This window comes from Chenopodium album, chromosome 17 (genome assembly GCF_948465745.1).
Source record: "Chenopodium album chromosome 17, dcCheAlbu1.1, whole genome shotgun sequence".
Taxonomy (NCBI): domain Eukaryota; kingdom Viridiplantae; phylum Streptophyta; class Magnoliopsida; order Caryophyllales; family Amaranthaceae; genus Chenopodium; species Chenopodium album.
In genome coordinates this window covers 21,984,322-22,003,600 of record NC_137850.1, presented here as the reverse complement: position 1 = coordinate 22,003,600, position 19,279 = coordinate 21,984,322, and the positions used below count along the sequence as shown (strand labels likewise).

Here is a 19,279-nt window from a genome sequence, read left to right as displayed (position 1 = left end):
AAGAAAAAGGAAAGAAAAAGATAAGAATATAAACTAAGACTCACTTTCGTAGAAATCACGGTTGTTTTTAGCTACAACAAGCCCTTTAAACCCCAAATTGCCAATGAGGACGAGTGAGGTCTCGTAAGGGTATCCAAAGAGTTTGACCCATAACTCTTGATGGTAAAAATAGGCAAAATCATTAAAAGAAGGTAAAATAAAAAATTCAAACAAGTAGCTAATGAAATGGACTTTTACAAATGACCAAATGCAAGTGAATAAACAACTTTCTATATAATAAGGGTATGCACGTTCCAAGATATCTAAGGTTGATTGAAACATAGGATATGCGAAGCATAGAGAACTAATGAAACACAATTCACCATCATCTCAAAACTTTTTTAACACATTCTCCCAATTAGCTTCAAATCCACCTTTAGTGAGCATCTCAATGATTCCTCGAAGGAACCAGAAAAAGAAAGAGATAAAAGGCTACTCGAGATCTTGACTAATGCACACCGCTCTATAAGCTTGACCCAATCTCCCTCCACCGACTTGTGACTCAACCACAAAGGTCAAAAGGTCTTGAAAAGAGTTGTAATGTAAGGGCGAAAAGGGTGAAGGTAGGCTAAAATTCAAAATTTGGTGGTATACCTAAATTGTGAAGTAAAGGGTGATCAATCCTCAACACCATAATCAAGCAATCAAGAAACAAAAACACCAACACCCCCAAGCTTATTCAAAGCCAAAATCACAATCATATATACAAAAAGCATAAGAACGCTTCCCCCCCAAGCTAAAATGAAGCATTGTCCTCAATGCTTAATATAGGGAGAAACTTCTACATTAAAATATTTTTTTTTAACTTTTCATTTTTCACTTTTTATCACTTTTGCCAAAGCTTTTTGAATTTGATTTGTTTTTTCTCATTTTTTCAAATTCTTTTTCATTTTTCACTTTATTTCATTGTCCTCGCCTCTTTTAACTATGGACGGCTTTTTTAACTTGGCACTTGCCTTTTATTAACAAGATATTTACAATACAAACTTGCATTCATTATAAGAACCAATATACAACTCATCCAACATATACTCCAACAAATTGATCAATTGCTTCACAAAAACCAATAATGGAAACAAAAATGAAACAAAAGGCTCAGAATCTAAAGATATGGCTTGAAAAGAAGATTTATGGCTCAAATTGTTAGCATGTAGGCAAATGAAAACCCAAAATAAAGAAATAGAAAACTATCCTAGAAAAAGAAAAATCACCACCCCAAAAAGATGCCTTTGTTCTTCCTAAATGGCTCGGTCGTGATCTCGGGAGACAATAGTCAAATTCTAGATAAAGCATACAATAGTCAAGGATCCATGTGCCGCTCATGCAAAATATGTAGAAGGCTTGAAATGAATTAATATTTACATAATTATAGCAATAACTCACTATTAGTTTCAAATTCACCAAAAGGGAGCAATTTCAAATTTTTAAAAATAATTAGAATCCGGCTTCAAGGTCCCAAAAGTTCTAAACACACTACCTTAGCATACTCTATCCTAGAATCAACTAAAGATACTCTCAAACCGTGCATACCGATACCAAATAGGGAACCATTCATTTAAAAGCAAAAGTTCGGATGATATTATGTCCATAACAAAAGCATAATATGAAAGGAAAACTAAAAGAAAGCCTCAAAATCGTATTTTTTGGATATTTTCATTTATGAATAGAATGAAATGAAAAAGGAAAGTAGAAAAGAGAAGAAAAGGAAAAGAAAGGAAAAGATAAAGAAAAGTGCAAAGATGCATGCATATCATATAAATCCCAATTGACAAACAACTGGTTATTCGACAACATCGCCAATGACCCCAAACACCCGTGGTGTTACAACGCAAACATCCTCGAACCGTTCAGCTCTTCCTAAACTAATTGTGTTCTATGCAAACAATGAAAGAAAATAAGGAAAAGAGGGAAATAAGAAAGATCTCACCAGGAATCCAAGCTAAGCAAAGAAAAGCGTGGTATAGAAAGTACCACCTCCATGAAGCTCCACAAGCATAGCATGAATTTGCAAAACCGAGTGAGAATGAAAAAGAGAAAATGAACTATATACAAAGAAAACAGTTAGTAACTTCAAAACAAAATAATAAGAAAGCAAAATCAAAAATAAAAAACAAAGAAACAAAAAAAACTAATCTACAAAATCAAATCAAAACAAATCAAACAAACTAACAAAATCAACTATACACTTAAAACAACAAAAACAACTAACACCTAAGCAAAAATCATTTGGATTAGAGGGATTTGGATTCAAGGGTTTTGGATTTAGAGAATTGGATTAATGGGGGCAAAAATCAATAACACATCATGAAATAATAATCATTATCAAAATCAATCAACAAAAGATTTTTAACAAGAATAACATGATATGATCATGGATAATAACAACACTCAACAACATCAAATATGATCAAGACAAGCAATCATACACCATCAAGACATGAAAAATCAAGGATATCCAACAACAACAATTTGGCCACCGAGACTCGTCATAAGATTAGTGTACCCCCAAGCTAAACAAAAATACATCTCAACATCCCATCAGTACAAAACAAAGATCACATGATAAAAGGGATGGAGGTAAAAGCACAAAGAAGGGGGAACTAGTTACCACTAGGCCCGGCATTGTCATTGTCATTATCCCTATTATATGAAAAGCCGGATGGGGGTCCATAAGGATCCCATCCCCCGGTGTATCCGGGTGCCCAACCATAATGGCCCCTAAAGTTATCTTGTTGCAAATGGGCCAAGGGAGTAAATTGCTCAGGCAACACAAGAGGCAACGGATGGGTTTGATCGACATAGGGGTAGTTAGGATCACCCCTGTAGTCGCTCCCACCGGGAACACGATAATCATAGTTACCGTGCTCATCCAGAATTGATCTAGTCTCGGTGTTGGACCCTTGAGGTCCTTGCCAATATGGGTAGGTAGCCCTCCTTTCATCTCCCCAAGAAGGTACGGGACCGAGTTGAGGAGGAAAATACGGGTAGTTAATCGGGGGAGTGATCCCCATGGTTAACACTCGCATCATATAGTTGTTGTTGTTGGAGAAACATACCTTGTTGCATTTCGGAGATGTCTCTCATTTGGTTGTATATGGCCTCGAAATCTTGGTCATACATCCCCTCCATTCAGACTTGCATGCCCGCCATTTGGGCACTCAAAGCCTCCATGTCGGGGTTGGCAAATCAATGTTGTCGATGTTGAGGTTGAGGCACTTCTTGCTCTTGTTATTGTTGCTGCTGTTGTTGTTGTTGTTGTTGTTGTTGTTTCTCTCTTTGAATTTGTTGCTCTTCATTGAGCACATCTTCCATATCTTCATCCTCACCGGGGATGCGGTTGCTCACGGGCACAAACCATGCATTCGGGGCATGCCGGTGAAGGGAGATCAAGGAGGGGTTCGGAAGATAGCACCGATGAGAATTGCTCACAAGCCTATCAAACACCTCCTCATCATCGCTCTTTGCTATAAATTGCACTTGTTTGAGCTGAGCGGTGTCGAGGTAAAGGGTGTTGAGATCCCCCACCGGAGTGCAAGAAAGAAGATACCTTCCATAGCCAAGGCTAGTAACTAACCTAGTGATCATTCTACCACAAGGGATGTCACCCAACCTACTGCCCCTCATGTCCATGCAATTCCTCAAGAATATATGCCCGAAGTTGCCATCCATAGAACTCGCAACTCATCTTGCGACATTTTACCCAAATCTTTCTTAGGGAACACCGAGTACCCCAACAACGGATGAAGCACTCGTAGCCAAGCTGGAAAATGTCTCTTGCAAGGAATAGCGTGCGGAGAACTCATTCTTCCCCGAGATTGCTTGCCACCAAGCATTTTGGGAATACCCATCCAAATAGTCATGCTCGGAGAAGAGAATATCCGCCCCCGTGTTGAATTCAAGGGCCGCATTGAATTCGGCCAAGGACATGAAATGCTCAACATTGAAAAGCCGGAAGGTGATTTGGAAGTCCTTGGTACCGATCGGAGTAGTAGTCAAAGAGGCCAAAAACTCCATAGTTGGCTCAAGGTAGGTTCGGTAGCGCTTGTTAACGAAGCTACCCAACCTAAGGTTGTCGTGAAGGATTTATGTCTTCGTCGTGTGCAATTACTAGATATATAAATGGATCAAATTATGGAGATAATTAAGTTCGTGCATTTGGGTCGTCGTTTTATCATAGCTAGAGGTACTAACGATCTTTGGGCTAGTACAATAGCCTAAAGCCCAATTGGACGGATCCTATAAGGTCACACAAAGGGTCTAGATCGGGCACGAGAGCACAAGGCCCATGATGGGCCTCATCCTCTAGTATGGCCGGCCACATGGAGTGGATTGAAGGGTTTTGGGCTTCCTAACCCTAGTCTAATTATAATATGATTATAAATAGACTAGATGTTTAGGGTTTGCAAGTAGTATGCAATTATCTGATTAGTGTGATCAAACCCTAATTAGCAAACACGAGACCAACCCCTCTCATACTCCTCTCTATCTCACGGCTCTCTCCTCCTCCCTTGGCGCCAGTGTGGTGGTTCGTGGTGGTGGTAGATCGTGGTGGTCGGTTAGTCCATTAAAGGTGGTGATCGCGATTTTCCTCAATCACTCGACCAATCTAGTATTGGTGGACGGCTCGTTCGAAGCTCGTGGACTAAGTAGAGGAGCAACGCTTGGGGCTCTATTCTCTCCCTGATTTGTCAATCAAATTGCTACGTGGAATTCACGCTTCAAAGGTATGATTATGTGTCTTGTGTGTTATGCATGTGTTCTTGAGATTAGGTACTTTTATGAATATGATTCATGATTTTCCGCTGCGTAGTACCTATAAACTCCTACATGTCGAACAAGACCCATAAGTCCTCATTAATGCCCAATTTGATCATGCTTGATTGATGATAATGTCGTGAGGGCTTTATTGTTCTTTTCTTAAAATTATTTCAAAGCGGCTTATGGTTTGGATTGGCGAATCGGGTTTTTGTTAGAGGAAGAGGCTCTTCATTTTGTGTTAAGGAAGAGGGTGTGTTTGATGGAGAAGGTTCTTCAATGGTTATGTTTGTCTTTCTCTTTCTAGAAGTGAAGGCTTTCATGATTTTAGACATTTTTGCTTCACCAAATTCACAACCAAAAATACAATTACAACTCCACAAATCACGACAATCACAACACTACCACAAGACTTGGTTAACCTAACCAAATATACAAATCACCACTTACTACCAATACTACCAAAAATCAACCTTCCACAAATTGCAATCAAATTTCACAAATGAGCTACACAATCAACAACAACACATATAATCAACCCAATTACTCAATCAATCAACATATTCAACAAAAATGATACTACTACTACTCACAATCACCAAATTAATCAAATTCTTGCTACAAATTGATATAAAAATGTAAAATAGAGGTAAAGAAGATGATTATACCATACTAGAAGCAAGATTGATCAAGAATTAGGCACCAAAATCCACCACGCCAAAAAACCCTTATTTGCTCTTCAATGGAGGAGAGAGATTGGAGAAGAAGAAATGTAAGAAGGTAGTATAATTTTTGATAAAAATGATGAATTTTGAGTAGAAAATTGTTGAATTGTGAGTTGTTTTGATGATTTGAGGGATGATTTTTGGTTGTTAGAAGGTTAGGGTTTCGTGCTTAGAGTGAGAAAGGGTGCGGACGAGTGTGGGTTTGGGATGAAATGAAGAAAAGAAAGGAGAAAGAAAGAAGAAGTAGTGCGGGCTAGGCAGTGGCACAGCCGCGCAGCAGGGATGTGTGCCCGTGCACGCGGCCTGCGCGCCCGCGTACGAGGTTCGCGCGCCTGCGCACCTCCTCTTGCTTGCTTCTTGATCTTGGTGCGTTCATACGTGGGCTTAATAATCTTTATCATCTTGGGATTATTGAACCCACTTTATACTTCAGTTTCTAAACCCCTTTTTGATAGGTTTAACATCCCAAATTAATGAGAGCACCATAATGAACCCACCAAGCACAAACTTGCTTCACATTTTAGCACAACTTTTCCTAACTTACCTCCTAAATTAACTTACCCATTCAACTCGAAATTCAATAATATCGAGCATACTCTCACCAATTACCACGAAACACCTTCCCATTATGCTCATGCTCGTTTGAGGTAGTCCAATTTCCAAGAATTCAACCTATTAATCCAAATACAAAACAAGTGAAAGAAAGAAAAACAATGGAAAGAAAATCAAGAAAGATATAATAAAAAATAAAGTTAGAAAACCGGATTGCCTCCCGGGAAACGACCCTTACTCCAAATCATGGAGGGTCAAAGAACACCACCTTGTTCAAAGTGGTAGAGGGGACAAAATCTTTCTCATTCCTTAGCAACTTCACATCGTTGCTTGATGTATTCTCATTTGTTGACACTTCCAAAACAAGCTCATTTTGCTTCAACTTCATTTTCTTCTTCATAAAAGCTCTCTTTTTCTTCTTTGTCTTCTTACTCCTTTTAGTGGATGGCTTCTCCTCATCAACACTCTTGGAGTCAACCTCGTCTTCTTGAGGTTAGAGCTCAAACCATGGAGGAATATCAATCACCTCCTCATCCACAAGCTTCAAAGACTCCTTGTTGTCTTCATTAACCTTCTTGCATTCAACACTCAAATGCACATTATCATAAACCTTAAGAACTTTGTTAGTAGAAGAAACAATCATGCATACATTATTATTGGAATGAGGGGAATTTATGCACATAATTCCATTTACAAGAGACAAAGATTCATGCATCGGTTTAAGCTCAAAACTAGGCTTATTGTTACCAACTCTCAAAGTAATAAGACCTCCCTTCACATCTATCAAAGCTCACGAAGTAGCTAAGAAAGGTCTCCCTAAAATGATAGGTATGTTATCATCTTTCGCTTTCTCAAACACAATAAAATCAACCGAAATTGTGAACTCTCCTATCTTGAAGGGAACATCCTCAACTCTTCCCTTTGGAAACTTAATAGATCGATAGGCCAATTACAAAGTCATGTTGTTTGGAAGAAGCTCACCTAGCTTAAGCTTACTAAAGACCGAATAAGGCATGATACTCACACTAGCACCAAGATCAAATAGCGCATTTTGAAACAATTTTCCATTGATTTTGCAAGGGATAGAGAAGTTAACCGGATCTTTCATTTTCTTGGGTAAATCATTATGAATCAAAGCTCTACAACATTTCCCAACCTCTACCGAATCAATCTTATTGCACTTTCTCTTGCCACTCAAGATTTACTAAAGGAACTTAGAATATCTTGGCATTTGAGTCATGGCTTCGGTTAAAGGGATTGAAAGATGAAATTCCCTAAGCATGTCAAGAAATCTCCTAAATTGTTCATCAATTTTGTTTCTCAAAAACTTTTGGGGATATGGAAGTTTTGGCTTGATCACCTCCTCTTGCACTTTTTCATCACTCTTCTCTTCCTCTTGAGCTTCATTACTCACCTTCTTTGACACATTGATCTCTTTTTCCTCACTTGAATCACTCATCTTCTCATCTTCCTCACTCTTCCTAGAAAGTCTCTCTTTAAGCACTTTCCCACTCCTTATGGTGATAGAATACACGGGTTTCTTAGGTTCAACTTCTTGTGAGGGTAAAAAAGAAGGGCTAGCATTAACACTCTCTTTCAAGGTATTAGACAATGGGTGATTTGAGTTTCAAGCATCTTGTTGTGTGTCATCATCTTATTGAACTTTTTATCACTTACCGACATGTAAGTGTTCAAAATTTTAGTTTGGTTCTCGATGATTTCTTCCAAGGTAGTTCTAGAAGATGAAGGTTGAGAATAGAAATTCTCACCATTGCCTTGAGTTCTTGGAACAAATCCAGGTGGGGGTCCCCTTTGGTTGTTGTTTTGAAAATTCCCTCGATTTTGGTTGCACCAATTACCCCGGTTTTGATTTTGGCCATTGTTTTGGTATTGGTTACCATAGCCTTGACCTTGGCTTTGGTTTCCATACCCTTGGCCTTTGTTTTGATTATTATAGCCTTGATTACTATAGTTCCCTACGAAATTTTGATTTCCTTGGTTTCTATAACCACCATTGTTATAATTATCAAGTTCCCTTGTTGATGAGCATTTCTATTCCCAAAGTTTCTTGATCCATCGAATCTTTTTCCATTGTTGTTATTTGAAACAAAATTCACTTGCTCACAATCATTATTATCAACATCATCACAACTCTCAAATGTATGTGGACAATTAGAAGAATCATGGTCACATGACCCACATACATCACAAAACACACATCCATTTGGCATATTATTCGAAGTTGAAGAAGGAGTAGAGTTAGAAGATGTACCTTTCCCCTTATTGTGGGAGGGAAGAATTGGTGCTTGTGAAGAAGCACTCAAAAGCTTTGCCTTAATTTAGGTCATCTCCTTTCCCAAGTTTGAGATTTGTGAGGACAAATTGTTGATGACATTGAGATGGTCGATTGAATAAACCGTTGAACCGCTTTTGCTTATCGACTCTCTCTCACCTTCTTGCCAATCCATGTGATATCTCACCACATCTTCAATTAAGTCCACCACTTCATCCTCTGTTTTGTTCATGATAGGGCCTCCGGCACTGGCATCCAAGCAAAACTTGCCTTGGGGGCTTAAGCCTCCATAGAAGATTAGGATTATTTGATAGGTAGGAATTCCATGGTGTGGGCACTCTCTTTGGTACTCCTTATACCTTTCCCATGCCTCATAAAGACTTTCATTCGGCTTTTGCTTAAAACTTTGAATGAGAGCTCTTGCTTCGGCCGTCTTCTTTCGTGGAAAGAACCGAGATAGAACTCCTTAGTCACTTTATCCCATGTTCTCAAAGAGTTTGGCTTCACCTCCATGTCTAACCACTCTAAGGCACGTCCAATAAGAAAGAAAGGGAAAAGTTTAAGTTGAATAAACTCTTTAGAAACCCCATTCACCTTGATTGTGTTGCAATACTTCTCAAATTCCTTAAGATGGTTGAGGGGACTCTCATGCTTTGCACCACTATATTGACGCCTCTCTATCAAAGTGATCATTGCTGGTATTATCTCAAAGTCATTTTCCGGTGTCGTAGGAGGAGCAATCCCACTTTCAAACCTATAAGCTCTCGGAGTTCCCAACTCCTTCAATGCTACTTTCGGATTAGCACCCATGTTTTCTCGTTCTTCTTCTTCTTCTTAATGGATTTCCTCTCTTGGGGGACTTGAACTTGAGGAACGATTGGCAACCCCTATTCTTGTTATGGTCCTTTGAATTTCCGGATCAAATGGCACTAAATTTTGATCTCGTGCCCTACGCATACAAAACTCAAAGCAAAATATCAATAGCATGGCTACAAATGTAGCCTAAAAGAAGAAAATCTTTTTGTATTTTTCAAATAAATGGAATAGACTGAATTAACAATAAAATTTACCATGCCATCCCCAGCAACGGTGCCATTTTTTGACGCGGGATAAACCTAGGTCGTTGGTAACTAGATTCCCGGTCAAAACAAAATTTGTAAACCAAACCCAACCTTAGGTATAGGGGCAAGTCCGGGTCGAACCCAAGGGAAGGAGGTATTACTAAGGTCTAAGCTAAGCTATTCCGAAATCTTAAAATGATGGGTTTGTCTATGCTATCGAAATCAATTCAATCAAACAAATGAAAATTAATTATCAAAACACTAGAGAATTTAGGATCCACATGCACCAATGATAAACTTGCTAATTTGACGGGAATTTGATCAATTAAGCAACGCGAGGGAAAACGATATTTGTAATAAAAATAACTTAAAAAGCTATTTCCTAGGGTCAAGCTAGATGTCTCTACAAATGATTTCAAAGGAAAATCCCAAATCAAGATTAATCGATAGTAATAGCAATCAAATCAATTGTTCGTGTCATTGAAAACTATTATGCAATCTAGCATGATCATCAAGGTTAGCTACTCCCCTTCAAATCAAACACATGCATAAATTTCATCAACCAATTTAATCACATCAAAAAATCAATTAAAAACCCCAAATTAGCTATAGATTATCACTAATACATGCTTCACGACATCCCTAGCAAAGGAACTACTCACTACTCATGGTAATGTTGAAAAGCATAACAAAGGTAATCCAAATATCAACAATCAAAATCAAAATCGAGCAAAACAATAGAAATTCAACAATATATCAAAATCAAACATAAAACTGCATTGAAAAGGAAAGAGTTCTTACAAAAATTTGATCAATATCAAAGAGGAATGAAGATCACAATATCACATTCATCAAACACCAAGTTTCTTTCTCTAAAATCTAAGAACAAATTCTCCAAAATCAAGAGCTTCTCTCTATAAAATTCTAATCAAAGTCTAATTCTAATGTAAGCTAATGTCTCTCCCTCTCCGAAAATGAAGGAAATCTATATATTGTAAAACTAACTAAGGAGAAGTTAGTTAGACGTCCAAAAGAGACCTCAAAAGGCGCGACCTCTCACCCTTAAGTGTGGCCGTAACAAAATGGGTACGAAAACAGGGAGGGGAGAGACGCGTAGCCGCTCTAGGCACCTGCGCGGCCGCGCCAGCAACCTTCACGACCGCTCCTCCCTCGCGCGCGGCTGTGCCCTGAGAACAGGGGATATTGCTTGGTGCGCTCGAAGATGCCCCCGTGCGCTCCATATGATGCATGTTAGTGAGGCATTCACTTGAAGCCCTTACGGTGGGTTTAACACCGTATTTTAATGTCCACGCGACTTGAGAGCGCGGCCTTGAAGACTTGACTCTTGCACTCCTTTGCTATTAAGTATGCTGGCAGTAGCGTGCAGCAGCCTGCATCAATGCGAGGCTTGCCGAGGCTCGCTGCTGGGCCGTGCGACCAGCTGGCAGGCCCAGCCAAGAGGCCAGGTAGCCAGCTAAAATGGCAGCGCCAGTTGGCGCGGGCTAGTTGGCTCGGTTGGCTTGTGGGAGGCTGTTTTTGGGATCCTTGGGGAGCAAGGATTTTGGCCCCCCCCCCCCCCTTGTGGTCCTCACCTAACCTCTCCTTGCGTAATTTCCACTTGTTGATTAATAAGTTGTTTGCTATTTTATTTTATTTTGGATTTAAAAATAAAAAAGGGAAAATTTATTTTGCCAACTCTCCCACATTGATGGGAGAGTGGAATTCTTTCATGAAATTGTCTATAAATACCCACCTTGGGATCTGGAGAAAGTCACTTACGTAGGAACTCAATAAGGTATCTCCACTTGAGAGAAAACCTTTAAGTTCATATAATACTGGTCCGACATGGCTAAAATCCAAGTGAGAGACCGGTCGGGGTCGAGTTGCGGGTGGATAGCGTAGGAGGTTTATGCGCTAACAAGACTTGGCTTTGAAGTAAGAGCTCCGAGTGAGAGCGAAGCACGCGGCAAGGGTAAGATCGTTTTTTCTCTTTCTTGTAATTTTTGTCGTTTTAGTTATATTAATTGTGAGTAGGTCTTGGGGTCGGGCTTTGTTCCGCGGTGAGTTGGGCTCATTGAAACCCAACATGATCACTCCTCAAGATATCAAACATATGCACAAATTTCACCAACCAATTAGCTATGATTTCATACATGCTTCACCATATCCCTAATAAGTAATCTACTAACTAAACATTGCAAAATTGAATACCAAAACTAAACAAATCACCAATTTCATCATCAACATTGTATTCAAAATATACTCAAACTTATCAAAAATCAAATCAAACAAACAACAAGTAATTCAATCAAATATCAAGAACCAAAAGCTAAAATTGCATTCATCAAATTCACCAAATTTCTATCTCTAAAATCTAAGAACAAAAGTTTCCCCAATTTGAGCTTCTCTCTCTAAAAATTTAATCTATTACAAATAATTATAATTTAATTCTTAGCTAATTCTCTCTTTAAAAATGAAGAAATTCTATATATAGTAAAACTAACAAAGGAGGAGTTAGTTAAATGTCCAAAAAGAACCCCAATAGGTGCGCCCTCTCCTTTACATGCGCGGCAGCAATGAAATGGGTACAAAACAGGGGGAGGAAGGCTGCGCAGCCGCACCCTCCACCTACGCGGCCGTGCTACAGCCCTGCGCGCCCGCGCCTGGGAGCAGGGCACCTCCTTCTCGTGTGTCTGTTGATGCTTCCGTGCACTCCACTTGATGCATGTTGGGGGTGGCAGTCTCCAAAGGTTTTCACGGTGGATTCAACACCGATTTTGATGCCCACGCAGCATGAGAGCGTGGCCTTGAAGACTTGGCTTTTGCACTCCTTCACTTTTGAGCTTCAAGGGGAGGAACGGGCTTGCACCTTTAAGTTTTGCAAATCCCGAGAGAAGGTCATTTGGTTCCTTAGACGTCACCAATCTCCAGAAATCAAAGAAAAACAAACAAATAAAAGAGATAAAGCAAAATAAACCAAGAAATGCAAGAAAATGGGAAAACTACTAAAGAAAACACAAAGTAGAGAAATATCAAGTAAAACTAAAGAAAAAGAGATAAAAGAGACATAAAACAATGAAAATTCATCCTAAAAGAGGCTAAATGAGTGCCATGAATGAAACTCGTCAAACTCCCCAAAGCTAGAATTTTGCTCGTCCTCGAGTAAAACAAAAGCAAGAAGAAATAGGATGAAAAATTTATTCAAACCAAGAAAAGGAAAGAAAAAGATAAGAATGTACACTAAAACTTACTTTCGTAGGAATCACGGTTGTTTTTAGCTACAACAAGCCCTTTAAACCCCAAAATCGCCAATGAGGATGAGTAAAGTCTCGTAAGGGTATCCAAAGAGTTTGACCCATATCTCTTAAAGGTAAAAATGAGGCAAATCATTTAAAAGATAGTAAAATCAAAAAGGAAAAATTCAAACAAATAGCTTTTGAAATGGACTTTTACAAATGATCAAATGTAAGTGAATAAACAACTTTCTATACAATAAGGGTATGCATGTTCCAAGAAATCCAATGTTGATTGAAACATAAGATATGCTAAGCATAGAGAACTAATGAGACACAATTCACATTCATCCCAAACAATCTTACCACATTCTCCCAACTAGTTTCAAATCCACCTCTAGTGAGCATCTCAATGATTCCTCGAAAGAACCGGAAAAGAAGAGATTTTTAGGGCTACTCGACATCTTGACTATTGCACACCGCTCCATAGGCTTGACTCACACCTCCCTCCACCGACTTGTGACTCAACCACAAAGGTACAAAGGTCTTGAAAAGGGTTGTAATGTAAGGGCAAAAAGGGTGAAGGTAGGCTAAAATTTGAAATTTGGTGGTATACCTAAATTGTGAAGTAAAGATTGGCCAAATCTCAACACCAAAACCAGGTAATCACCAAATAAAAACACTGACACTTCCAAGCTTATTCAAAGCCAAAATCACAATCATATATACAAAAAGCGTAAGAACGCTTCCCCCCAAGCCAAAATGAAGCATTGTCCTCAATGCTTAAAATAGGGAGAAACACTTACATCAAAATTGTTGTGAACTTTTTCATTTTTCACAAATTATTCACTTTTGCCAAAGCGTTTGAATCTGCTTTGCTTTTACTCAACATTTCATTTTTTCAATTTTAACTTTTTTTTTGGTAAATAGAGAGAATTTTATTACCAAAATAAAAGGTTACAACTCACAAGAAAGCTAAGTTGAAACCAACCCAAATTTCACAAGAGCCTTAGGCCACACAAACACCCAAAAAAAAAAAAGCCTAACAAGGTTAGAAACCTAAAGGCGACAAAAAGAAACAGGCCACCTTGTAGGAAGGGTTCCTGAAACCTTAAGCTACCAGCCCGAACTGTACTAGCAGTCACTGCATCCACCTTCTAGGAAGGGTGCTACAACAAAAACCAGGATAGAAGGAGCAAACAACAAACTAGGCAACAGAAAAACAGAAAAAATAGGCCTAGACTGAGCAAAAACAGGCAAAAAATACAGATTACACAATCAAATATTTCTTGCTAGCCTCAAGACATCTACAAGCTGTGATGAAGACAACATCTCTAACTAAACTATCAGCATTTTTGCAGCTCCCTATAAACAAGACAGAGTTCCTTTGAGTCTAGATGCTGTATACAGTCTCAATGAAAGCAATCAGAAGTAATTGGCTCTTAGTGTTGGACTTCCTGCATTACTTTTTTATCTAGTCAATTTTTACATCAAATCTCTACACAGATTTAGGCACCTGTAAAATGCTTAAAATTTTGCCTCAAACCTGTCTTGAAAAATCACAATCAAAGAACAAATGCTGCATACTCTCATTCTCTTTCAAGCAGAAGAAACATTTAGGATCACAGGAGATATACCATTGCAACAATTTATCCTTAGTGACTAGCCTATTCCACAAAGCTAGCCAAAGGATAAAAACACTTTTAGGAGTTGCCAAATTATTACAGACAACCCTTTTCGAAGGCACCTTAGGGACTTGAGGTCTAATGGCAGTATAAATCTTCTTAATCTTCATTTTATTGCCTTGAGTAATGCCACCCCATCCCCCTAAATCATTCACAATTTCTCTGCAGCTTAGAATTATCTTCAAAAACCAGGGACATTTAGCAGGAATAGGGGCAGTCCAGCAGTCTCTATGCTTGAAATAATAAATATGCACCCATTTTATCCATAAGTTGTCAGCTTTTTGAGCAATATCCCAAAGAAGCTTTGTGACAACAGCTTTATTCCACTCAGGGAGAGACAATAAATTCTAGCCACCACAAACATTAGGGAGACAAACACTGTTCTAAGCAACCAAAGATTTCCTGGCAGGAGCAGAAGAGCTAGTGTAAAGAAAACACCTGAATCTAGCTTCAATCTCCTTTAGAATTTTCTTAGGTAAAATGAGAATTTAAGCCCAGTAAGTCTGAACACCAAAGAGAACACTCTTAACTAATTAAAGTCTCCCAGCATAAGAAAGGTGTTTAGCCATCCACCCCTGAATTCTTGCAGTTACCTTTTCAACAAGGGGCTTACATTGTGCAATGGTAAGCTTCTTAGAGGAAAGGGGCACCCCAAGATATTTGAAAGGGATAGTACCCTAAGAAACCCCAAGAAGATCTCTAAGCTCAGTCTGAAAATCAGCAGGAATACCACCAAAATAGACTTCACTTTCATCAAGATTACCAAAGAGGCTTGAAGTTCTATAGAACTTTGAGAAAGCTTGGAAAAGAAGCTTAACAAACTCACTTTCAGCTCTGGAAAACATGAGCAAATCATCAGCAAACATCATATAAGTTAGACAGAGTTTTTCACACCTAGGGTGAAAATTAAAATCGGGTTTCAAGCTAAGCTCATAGAGGCATTTGGACAGGTATTCCATACCAATAGCAAAGACAAAGGGAGACATAGGATCACCTTGTCTCAAACCTTTCTTTTCTTCAAAAGGAGGAGCTGGAATCCCATTAATGAGAATAGAATAGGAGACTGAAGTCAGACATTTCCAGATCCAAGCAATTAAAATCTAAGGGAAGCCTAACTCTTGCAGAACAGACTTCAAAAAGCCCCATTCAACTAAGTCATAGGCTTTCATCAAGTCAACTTTAATCATACATCTAGGGGTAATAAACTTATGATTATACCCCTTAATAAGCTCAGTTGCAAGTAAGATGTTATCACCAATATGCTTCCCTGAAATGAAACATGCTTGAGCATCATCAATGATATCACCAATAACAAAAGCAAGTCTAGCAGTAATAATCTTGGAAATAAGCTTATAAATCACAGTACAACAAGCAATGGGCCTAAAATCCTTAATATGAGAGGCATTAGGGACTTTAGGAACAAGAGTTATAGAAGTACAGTTACACTGCTTTTGCAACACACCATTCTTAAAGAAATCAATAACACTAGCATTAATATCATGTTTCACAACATGCCAAGCCCTCTTAAAAAAGAAAAAGTTGAAGCCATCAATATTAGGGGCCTTAGTGTTATCAATACTTTTAAGAGCATTATCAATCTCAGAATGAGAAACAGACTGAATAAGATACTGCTGAGCAATTGAGCTGAGTTGCTTACCCCTTCTCATAGTAACAAGGTCAATAGCAGGGAGACAAGGAGCACTAGTCCCTAAAAGAGACTTATTAAAAGAGAGAATTTCATTTGAAACAGCATTAGGATCCTTGAGCAACACCTGGTTAGAGTTATAAATAGAATCAATCCTGTTCCTGGCTTGCCTAGTCTTCATCACTGAAAAGAAATAGTGAGAATTACCATCTCCAAGCTTGATCAAGTTAATTCTAGACTTGTGCCTGAAAATGCTTTCTTGTATATCAGTCCAGTGCTTAACAACTGTAATAGCATCAACTTCCTTTGCATAAAGCTCACTGTCTTCTGGATTCTAAATAATAAGATTTTGAATATCTGAAAGATGATTGTGAGCCTGATCAATATTCTCTGTAATATCACCAAAATGCTTGAAGTTCAAAGATTTTATACCAGCTTTAACAACTTTAAGTCTCTGCCAAATTCCAAGATTACCAGAATTCCAAAAGTGAGAGATAGTGTCTAAGAACTTAAGATGATCAGCAATGCAGTTCAAAAACCTAAAAGGCCTACCCTTCCCTGCAGGAGCAAGACAAATGTCAAGCAATAAAGGACTGTGATCAGATAGGGAAGGAGCAAGGTAGACAGTCTCTACATGCCCATGAGCATCAAGCCAACTTTGGTTACCAAAGACCCTGTCAATCCTAGAAAGGGTCCTAGGACCAAAATAAGCCTTATTAGACCAAGAATAAAAAGCCCCTTTACTCTTAAGCTCAGTAAGATCCAAATCATCAACCAAATTCTAGAAATCCCTTGTTTCATAATCATAAACAGTGTTTCCATTGAGTCTGTCTTGAGAACTGAGGACAGAATTAAAATCTCCAGCACACAACCAAGGAACCTGCTGAATAGAGTGATTTCTTATGCCCTCCCAAAGAGGGAGCCTATTATGAATAGAATGAAGTCCATATACAAAAGTGAGCTGAATCTGAGAAGATAAATCCTTATTACAGACAATAAAGTGAATGAACTGCTCATGAATTTGCACAATGTTGACAGTAACACTATCAGCATTCCACCCAACCCAAATCCTGCCCTTAGGAGAGCAGAAGTAGTTAAGAACCCAAGACTAGGCAGGGCCAAATTTCTTTTGAAAACTAGCACTATTTTTAACTTTCACCTTTGTTTCAAGAATACCAATAACATCAACTGAATGAGAGTAAAGAAGCGTCTTTACAGAAGCAACTTTGTCAGGGTCATTCAAACCCTTGACATTCCAAATAGAGAAAATCATGGAACCAAAGGGGGATTATCCTCACCCCCGATTGGATTGATAGTAAAGCCACCAGCACCCTCTGTCTCATCTTCAATTACCGCCACAAAAGCATTGGAGGTAGCAGTTGATTGATTAACTATAGTGTGTTGGCTCTTTATTTTCCTTCTATTTATTCTCCACCCTTCATCTAAGTTGTTCTAGACAGTAGAGACATTTAGAGTGACAACAGACTGCCCATGGACAGAAATGTCAGAAGTAGTAGCAGCAGCAGGAGCAACAGGTTTGGTTTTAGGAACCCAAACTTGCTGCTGTTTTGAAGATGTAGGAACAGATGGCTGCTTACGCTGGTTCTGCTTAGTAGCAGCAGGCACAGGTTTGGCAAAGCAATCATGGCCAACCTTGTTGCATTTAGAGCAAAAGGGTGGGGTTCACTAATACACTATCTTAAGTTCCATCATTTCCCTTGAGAGGCTCTCAACAAACACAGATTTAGGCATGGGTTTAGTAACATCAATCTCAATAAGGACCCTAGCAAATGACACTCTTAGCTGTCTAGATGTGCATTCATCAGTAGAAATTGGCACTCCAAGCAGTTGTAGCAAAAACTCACTATTAGCTTCAAATCCACTAAAGGGAGCAACTTCTTCTTACCACAAACCAATAGAATCCAGCTACAAGGTCCCAAAGGGTCTAAACCGCTACCTTAGCATACCCTATCCTAGAATCAACCAAAGATACTCTCAAAAACAGCACACCAATACGACATAGGAAATTATTCATTCAAAAGCAAAAGCTCGGATGCTATTATGTCCAAATGCAAAAGCAATACAACTAAAAAGACGAAAACAAAGCCTTAAAATCTTTTTGTCGTTTTCATTTTTGATTAAAAAATAGAAAATAAAAGGGAAAAATAAGAAAAGGAAAAGAAAAGAGAAAGAAATGCGAAAGAATGCATACAAGACATGTAAAACCCAATCGACATACAAGCGGTCATTCGGCAACAAGAAAGAAAAAGGGCAAAGAAGAAATAGAAAGATCTCACCGGGAACTCCAAGCAATGCTAATGAAGAGAAATAAGAAGAAGTATAAACCATCACGATGCTCCAACAGCAAAAGCAAGGATAATATGCCAAATGAGAAATAAAATACTATGTATAAAGAAAAATTGTTAGTAACTTCCACGTAAAAACACGAAATATCTAAGCCGAGACAGAAATGTTCATAGAATCAGAGAAACGGAATTAAATGGCAGAGGAAAACTCATCCAACCAGAAAACCAATCAATTAGCAGGAAAACAACGATCAACAACAGACTAATATCATATCATCATCAGAAAACATCATCATAAAAAATGGGACAAAAACTCAAAGACAGACCGTAGTGAACCATAGAAGCAAAGGGGAGACCAAAGCAGCACAACAAATCATATGATTACTCCCCCAAGCCTAAAGTGAGCTACCCCCCCAAAGCTAAAACCTAGCAATAACCAGGCAAAAGAACAACATCAATGCAAAGAAAGCATAAAAGGAAGGGTAGCTAATATGGTATCACTCGGCGCTATGGTAAGGGGTAGAATGGGTACTCCCCTCACCGACCTCAGAAAAGACTTGGCTAACAACATCATCCACCACCATCGTGCCTTTACATCTCAACCTACTCTCCCTCCGAGCCTTATCCCTAGCAAAATAGTAAGACCAATCATCAAGAGTCGGCTCACCTGATAGCCCCCATCGACCAAAGGTTTCGGGATTAGTGAGGGGGTTAAGGTTAGCCGGGTCATAGGTAAAATCACAACCTCTGAGCCTCTTATAGTCATAGGATATTGGAGTGGTCCCTCTAATTGCATTGGGGGGCACATAGGGCCCCTCCCAATAAGGGTAGCACAAAGATGGTCCTTTGTTCGGATCGTATGGGACCCATTGGGTTACGGGTCCTTGTTTGACCGAGAGGTAGGGGTAATTCAAATATGGCTTAATCTCTCCTCTCCTCACATGCAGGTCATAGATTTGTCTAGCATGATAGTCATATCCTAGCA

The 19,279-nt window shown here is 38.9% G+C and overlaps 2 pseudogenes; one reads left to right on the top strand and one right to left on the bottom strand.

Moving 5' to 3' along the window:
* LOC145588738 (uncharacterized) overlaps window positions 1–6,786 on the bottom strand; it is a 70,175-nt pseudogene extending 63,389 nt beyond the window's left edge.
* Window positions 6,787–8,684: 1,898 nt separating this feature from the next.
* On the top strand, window positions 8,685–8,782 carry LOC145590303 (small nucleolar RNA R71; annotated as a pseudogene).
* The last annotated feature ends 10,497 nt before the right edge of the window (window positions 8,783–19,279 follow it).